Genomic DNA, 7,500 nt, shown 5'->3' with positions numbered 1-7,500 from the left:
GCTGGAACTAAATTCAGAAGACAGATGTCACCTGAACCGCTGTGGAGAAGCAGTACAGACCTCAGACAGCTTCTCATCAGCAAGATTTGTGTGGCAGTGCCACAATGTAGACTTCTGCTGTTAAATTCAGCTCTTGTGTTTTTTCGTTGATATTTTAATCAACATTATTCTACAAAGGTAGGCCAAGCTAGAGCTGGTAGGTAAAATTGAGTTTCTCAGAAATCTGGTCAGTGCATGAGCTCTATTTCTGCCCTTGTCAGCTAAGAGGCAGGATGTTGGAGCGACCGTAGCATCGAACAGAGTGAAATACGTGGCAAAGTGGCCTCCACTGAGAAGGAACTTGTGGCTCGTTGGTCTAGGGGTATGATTCTCGCTTAGGGTGCGAGAGGTCCCGGGTTCAAATCCCGGACTAGCCGTCTTCTGTCTTTGCAGCATCTTTTCTTGAGCAGTTTCAGTCCATTCTGCCATCCCGGGTCAAACATACGCCACTGTCAATTAAGACTAAAGCTGCGTCTGCATGTTTTCATGCCCACTTCTCTCTGCTCTTCTTAGTTCTTAATCTGCAATTTAAACTTTGACTTGACATTTTTCCAAAAATTGGTTTAGGAATGCAGCCCAAGCAGTGGAGATATGGCAAAAAAATAGATTCTTGGATCGCTTCACAGCCCTGTGAGCCTTCATCTTGCGTTTGCTAGATGCAGGAGCATCTGAGGGCTTGTTGGTGTTTGGGTGTGTTTTTTTTTTCTTTTATTGCTGTGTGGGAGCAAGTGGGTCAAAGTTCAAATCCCAGATGAGCCCGCTTTGCAGCTCCTTGTTTTGAGTAGTGTCCGGGTACATGGTGGCTCGTTGGTCTAGGGGTATGATGCTCGCTTTGGGTGTGAGAGGTCCTGGGTTCAAATCCCGGATGAGCCCACATTGAGCATATTGCTGAGAAGTATCAGTCAATTCTGCCTTCTTTCGGTCAATAGTACTCCTGCATGTTTTCGTGCTGATTTCTCCCTGTTCGTAGTTCCTCATCTGCAATTTAAACTTTGTACAACAATTCGCTCTTTGGGTTCCCGCACTTTCACTGAAAGGTGGGGGTTGTCTAAGATGGTTCAGATCGGCTGCCATGCAGGGTACCTGTTTGCGGTTGACTGGAGGCTCGTGTCCTTTGCTTTGATGTTTTTCTCAATATTGGTTTACAAGGTTCAGAGAGCGTTACACTGAACATTTAAAGGTCCCAAGTTCGATCTTGGGTTTACTCAGAGTGGAGCCGTGAATGCTTTCGGATACCATTCTGATGCTTGCTGGTTAGTTGCTTTTCGCAGAGCCTCCTTGAATGTTTTCTACACTTCAAACAGATGTGCAGACACTGTTGGTTCCATGGTGTAACGGTTAGCACTCTGGACTCTGAATCCAGTGATCTGAGTTCAACTCTTGGTGGAACCTTGGGGTCTGTCTGGCTGTGCTTGGCAAGGAGGAGCTTTGAGGTAGGTCACAACTTTCTCTGTGGCAGTGTGTCTTAATATGTATTGCTACAGTGTCCTCATTTAACCATGGCCTCCAAACAATGTAGAACTCACATAAAACTGAGCTGGAACTAAATTGAGAAGACCGATGTCACCTGACCCTCTGTGGAGAAGCAGTACAGACCTCAGACAGCTTCTCATCAGCAAGATTTGCGTGGCAGTGCCACAATGTAGACTACTGCTGTTAAATTCAGCTCTTGTGTTTTGTCGTTGATATTTTAATCAACATTATTCTACAAAGGTAGGCCAAGCTAGAGCTGGTAGGTAAAAATTGAGTTTCTCAGAAATCTGGTCAGAGCTCTATTTCTGCCCTTGTCAGCTAAGAGGCAGGATGTTGGAGCGACCGTAGCATCGAACAGAGTGAAATACGTGGAAAAGTGGCCTCCACTGGGCAGCAACTTGTGGCTTGTTGGTCTAGGGGTATGTTTCTCGCTTAGGGTGCGAGAGGTCCCGGGTTCAAATCCCGGACGAGCCCTCTTCTGTCTTTGCACCATCTTTTCTTGAGCAGTTTCAGTCCATTCTGTTCCACTTCTCTCTGCTCTTCTTAGTTCTTAATCTGCAGTTTAAACTTTGACTTGACATTTTTCCAAAAATTGGTTTAGGAATGCAGCCCAAGCAGTGGAGACATGGAAAAACATAGATTCTTGGATCGCTTCACAGCCCTGTGAGCCTTCATCTTGCGTTTGCTAGATGCAGGAGCATCTGAGGGCTTGTTGGTGTTGGGGTGTGTTTTTTTTTCTTTTATTGCTGTATGGGAGCAAGTGGGCCCAAGTTCAAATCTTAGATGAGCCCGCTTTGCAGCTCCTTGTTTTGAGTAGTGTCTGGGTGCATGGTGGCTCGTTGGTCTAGGGGTATGATTCTCGCTTCGGGTGTGAGAGCTCCCTGGTTCAAATCCCGGATGAGCCCACATTGAGCATATTGCTGAGAAGTATCAATCAATTCTTCCTTCCTTTAGGGGAAGTCGTGGCCTAATGGTTAGAGAGTTGGACTCCCAATCGAAAGGTTTTTTATTTTCGTGCCGATTTCTCCCTGTTCGTAGTTCCTCATCTGCAATTTAAACTTTGTACAACACTTCGCTCTTTGGGTTCCTGCACTTTCACTGAAAGTTGGGGTTGTGTCTAAGATGGTTCAGATCGGCTGCCATGCAGGGTAGCCGTTTGTGGTTGACTGGAGGCTCGTGTCCTTTGCTTTGATGTTTTTCTCAATATTGGTTTACAAGGTTCAGAGAGCGTTACACTGAACATTTAAAGGTCCCAGGGTTGATCCTAGGTTTACTCAGAGTGGAGCCGTGAATGCTTTTCGGACACCATTCTGATGCTTGCTGGTTAGTTGCTTTTCGCAGAGCCTCCTTGAATGTTTTCTACACTTCAAACAGATGTGCAGACACTGTTGGTTCCATGGTGTAATGGTTAGCACTCTGGACTCTGAACCCAGTGATCCGAGTTCAACTCTTGGTGGAACCTTGGGGTCTGTCTGGCTGTGCTTGGCAAGGAGGAGCTTTGGGGTAGGTCACAACTTTCTCTGTGGCAGTGTGTCTTAAAATGTATTGCTACAGTGGCCTCCTTTAACCATGGCCTCCAAACAATCTATAACTCACATAAAACTTAGCTGAAACTAAATTGAGAAGACAGATGTCACCTGATCCTCTGTGGAGAAGCAGTACAGACCTCAGACAGCTTCTCATCAGCAAGATTTGCGTGGCAGTGCCACAATGTAGACTTCTGCTGTTAAATTCAGCTCTTGTGTTTTGTCGTTGATATTTTAATCAACATTATTTTACAAAGGTAGGCCAAGCTAGAGCTGGTAGGTAAAAATTGAGTTTCTCAGAAATCTGGTCAGTGCATCCGGTCAGAGCTCTATTTCTGCCCTTGTCAGCTAAGAGGCAGGATGTTGGAGCGACCGTAGCATCGTACAGAGTGAATTACATGGCAAAGTGGCCTCCACTGAGCAGCAACTTGTGGCTCGTTGGTCTAGGGGTATGATTCTCGCTTAGGGTGCGAGAGGTCCCTCTTCTGTCTTTGCAGCATCATTTCTTGAGCAGTTTCAGTCCATTCTGCCATCCCGGGTCAATCATACGCCACTGTCAATTAAGACTTAAGCTGCGTCTGCATGTTTTCATGCCCACTTCTCTCTGCCCTTCTTAGTTCTTAATCTGCAGTTTAAACTTTGACTTGACATTTTTCCAAAAATTGGTTTAGGAATGCAGCCCAAGCAGTGGAGATGTGGCAAAAAATAGATTCTTGGATCGCTTTACGGCCCTGTGAGCCTTCATCATGCGTTTGCTAGTTGCAGTAGCATCTGAGGGCGTGTTGGTGTTGGGGTGTGTGTTTTTTTCTTCTATTGCTGTATGGGAGCAAGTGTGAGAGGTGTGAGAGGTCCCGGGTTCAAATCCCGGACGAGCCCACATTGAGCATATTGCTGAGAAGTATCAGTCATTTCTGCCTTCTTTCAGCCAATAATACTCCTGCATGTTTTCGTGCCGATTTCTCCCTGTTCGTAGTTCCTCATCTCCAATTTAAACTTTGTACAACACTTCGCTCTTTGGGTTCCCGCGCTTTCACTGAAAGGTGGGGGTGTGTCTAAGATGGTTCAGATCGGCTGCCATGCAGGGTAGCCGTTTGCGGTTGACTGGAGGCTCGGGTCCTTTGCTTTGATGTTTTTCTCAATATTGGTTTACAAGGTTCAGAGAGCGTTACACTGAACATTTAAAGGTCCCAGGTTCGATCCTGGGTTTACTCAGAGTGGAGCCGTGAATGCTTTTCGGACACCATTCTGATGCTTGCTGGTTAGTTGCTTTTCGCAGAGCCTCCTTGAATGTTTTCTACACTTCAAACAGATGTGCAGACACTGTTGGTTCCATGGTGTAACGGTTAGCACTCTGGACTCTGAATCCAGTGATCCGAGTTCAAATCTTGGTGGAACCTTCAAGAGTCTGTCTGGCTGTGCTTGGCAAGGAGGAGCTTTGGGGTATGTCACAACTTTCTCTGTGGCAGTGTGTCTTAAAATGTATTGCTACAGTGGCCTCCTTTAACCATGGCCTCCAAACAATCTAGAACTCACATAAAACTGAGCTGGAACTAAATTGAGAAGACCGATGTCACCTGACCCTCTGTGGAGAAGCAGTACAGACCTCAGACAGCTTCTCATCAGCAAGATTTGCGTGGCAGTGCCACAATGTAGACTTCAGCTGTTAAATTCAGCTCTTGTGTTTTGTCGTTGATATTTTAATCAACATTATTCTACAAAGGTAGGTTAAGCTAGAGCTGGTAGGTAAAAATTGAGTTTCTCAGAAATCTGGTCAGTGCATGAGCTCTATTTCTGCCATTGTCAGCTAAGAGGCAGGATGTTGGAGCGACCGTAGCATCGAACAGAGTGAAATACGTGGCAAAGTGGCAACTTGTGTCTTGTTGGTCTAGGGGTATGATTCTCGCTTCGGGTGAGAGAGGTCCCGGGTTCAAATCCTAGACGAGCCCACATTGAGCATATTGCTGAGAAGTATCAGTCAATTCTGCCTTCTTTCGGTCAATAGTACTCCTGCATGTTTTCGTGCTGATTTCTCCCTGTTCGTAGTTCCTCATCTCCAATTTAAACTTTGTACAACACTTCGCTCTTTGGGTTCCCGCGCTTTCACTGAAAGGTGGGGGTGTGTCTAAGATGGTTTAGATCGGCTGCCATGCAGGGTAGCCGTTTGCGGTTGACTGGAGACTCGTGTCCTTTGCTTTGATGTTTTTCTCAATATTGGTTTACAAGGTTCAGAGAGCGTTACACTGAACATTTAAAGGTCCCAGGTTCGATCCTGGGTTTACTCAGAGTGGAGCCGTGAATGCTTTCGGACACCATTCTGATGCTTGCTGGTTAGTTGCTTTTCGCAGATGCTCCTTGAATGTTTTCTACACTTCAAACAGATGTGCAGACACTGTTGGTTCCATGGTGTAATGGTTAGCACTCTGGACTCTGAATCCAGTGATCCGAGTTCAACTCTTGGTGGAACCTTGGGGTCTGTCTGGTTGTGCTTGGCAAGGAGGAGCTTTGGGGTAGGTCACAACTTTCTCTGTGGCAGTGTGTCTTAAAATGTATTGCTACAGTGGCCTCCTTTAACCATGGCCTCCAAACAATCTAGAACTCACATAAAACTGAGCTGGAACTAAATTGAGAAGATAGATGTCACCTGACCCTCTGTGGAGAAGCAGTACAGACCTCAGACAGCTTCTCATCAGCAAGAGTTGCGTGGCAGTGCCACAATGTAGACTTCTGCTGTTAAATTCAGCTCTTGTGTTTTGTAGTTGATATTTTAATCAACATTATTCTACAAAGGTAGGCCAAGCTAGAGCTGGTAGGTAAAAATTGAGTTTCTCAGAAATCTGGTCAGTGCATCCGGTCAGAGCTCTATTTCTGCCCTTGTCAGCTAAGAGGCAGGATGTTGGAGCGACCGTAGCATCGTACAGAGTGAATTACATGGCAAAGTTGCCTCCACTGAGCAGCAACTTGTGGCTCGTTGGTCTAGGGGTATGATTCTCGCTTAGGGTGCGAGAGGTCCCGGGTTCAAATCCCGGACGAGCCCTCTTCTGTCTTTGCAGCATCTTTTCTTGAGCAGTTTCAGTCCATTCTGCCATCCCGGGTCAATCATACGCCACTGTCAATTAAGACTAAAGCTGCGTCTGCATGTTTTCATGCCCACTTCTCTCTGCTCTTCTTAGTTCTTAATCTGCAGTTTAAACTTTGACTTGACATTTTTCCAAAAATTGGTTTAGGAATGCAGCCCAAGCAGTGGAGATATGGCAAAAAATAGATTCTTGGATCGCTTTACGGCCCTGTGAGCCTTCATCTTGCGTTTGCTAGTTGCAGGAGCATCTGAGGGCTTGTTGGTGTTGGGGCGTGTTTTTTTTTCTTCTATTGCTGTATGGGAGCAAGTGGATCCAAGTTCAAATCCCAGATAAACCCGCTTTGCAGCTCCTTGTTTTGAGTAGTGTCTGGTTACATGGTGGCTCGTTGGTCTAGGGGTATGATTCTCGCTTCGGGTTTGAGAGGTCCTGGGTTCAAATTCTGGACGAGCCCACATTGAGCATATTGCTGAGAAGTATCAGTCATTTCTGCCTTCTTTCGGCCAATAATACTCCTGCATGTTTTCGTGCTGATTTCTCCCTGTTCGTAGTTCCTCATCTCCAATTTAAACTTTGTACAACACTTCGCTCTTTGGGTTCCCGCGCTTTCACTGAAAGGTGGGGTTGTGTCTAAGATGGTTCAGATCGGCTGCCATGCAGGGTAGCCGTTTGCGGTTGACTGGAGGCTCGGGTCCTTTGCTTTGATGTTTTTCTCAATATTAGTTTACAAGGTTCAGAGAGCGTTACACTGAACATTTAAAGGTCCCAGGTTCGATCCTGGGTTTACTCAGAGTGGAGCCGTGAATGATTTTCGGACACCATTCTGATGCTTGCTTGTTAGTTGCTTTTCGCAGAGCCTCCTTGAATGTTTTCTACACTTCAAACAGATGTGCAGACACTGTTGGTTCCATGGTGTAACGGTTAGCACTCTGGACTCTGAATCCAGTGATCCGAGTTCAAATCTTGGTGGAATGTTCAAGAGTCTGTCTGGCTGTGCTTGGCAAGGAGGAGCTTTGGGGTATGTCACAACTTTCTCTGTGGCAGTGTGTCTTAAAATGTATTGCTACAGTGGCCTCCTTTAACCATGGCCTCCAAACAATCTAGAACTCACATAAAACTGAGCTGGAACTAAATTGAGAAGACCGATGTCACCTGACCCTCTTTGGAGAAGCAGTACAGACCTCAGACAGCTTCTCATCAGCAAGATTTGCGTGGCAGTGCCACAATGTAGACTTCTGCTGTTAAATTCAGCTCTTGTGTTTTGTAGTTGATATTTTAATCAACATTATTCTACAAAGGTAGGCCAAGCAAGAGCTGGTAGGTAAAAATTGAGTTGCTCAGAAATCTGGTCAGTGCATCTGATCAGAGCTCTATTTCTGCCCTTGTCA

General features: G+C 45.9%; 6 non-coding genes across 6 annotated transcripts; all 6 read left to right on the top strand.

Moving 5' to 3' along the window:
- Positions 1 to 344: 344 nt before the first annotated feature.
- trnap-agg (transfer RNA proline (anticodon AGG)) lies at positions 345 to 416 on the top strand. The gene has a single exon. It is a non-coding gene; the product is annotated as a tRNA-Pro (tRNA).
- A 424-nt stretch (positions 417 to 840) lies between these two features.
- On the top strand, positions 841 to 912 carry trnap-ugg (transfer RNA proline (anticodon UGG)). Its single transcript has one exon. It is a non-coding gene; the product is annotated as a tRNA-Pro (tRNA).
- Positions 913 to 1,914: 1,002 nt separating this feature from the next.
- Positions 1,915 to 1,986, top strand: trnap-agg (transfer RNA proline (anticodon AGG)). The gene has a single exon. It is a non-coding gene; the product is annotated as a tRNA-Pro (tRNA).
- A 2,377-nt stretch (positions 1,987 to 4,363) lies between these two features.
- trnaq-cug (transfer RNA glutamine (anticodon CUG)) lies at positions 4,364 to 4,435 on the top strand. Its single transcript has one exon. It is a non-coding gene; the product is annotated as a tRNA-Gln (tRNA).
- Positions 4,436 to 5,432: 997 nt separating this feature from the next.
- trnaq-cug (transfer RNA glutamine (anticodon CUG)) lies at positions 5,433 to 5,504 on the top strand. The gene has a single exon. It is a non-coding gene; the product is annotated as a tRNA-Gln (tRNA).
- Positions 5,505 to 6,000: 496 nt separating this feature from the next.
- trnap-agg (transfer RNA proline (anticodon AGG)) lies at positions 6,001 to 6,072 on the top strand. Its single transcript has one exon. It is a non-coding gene; the product is annotated as a tRNA-Pro (tRNA).
- Positions 6,073 to 7,500: the final 1,428 nt, after the last annotated feature.

Source organism: Carassius carassius, chromosome 1 (assembly GCF_963082965.1).
Source record: "Carassius carassius chromosome 1, fCarCar2.1, whole genome shotgun sequence".
Classification (NCBI taxonomy): Eukaryota; Metazoa; Chordata; class Actinopteri; order Cypriniformes; family Cyprinidae; genus Carassius; species Carassius carassius.
This window is presented reverse-complemented; position numbering and strand designations above follow the sequence as displayed.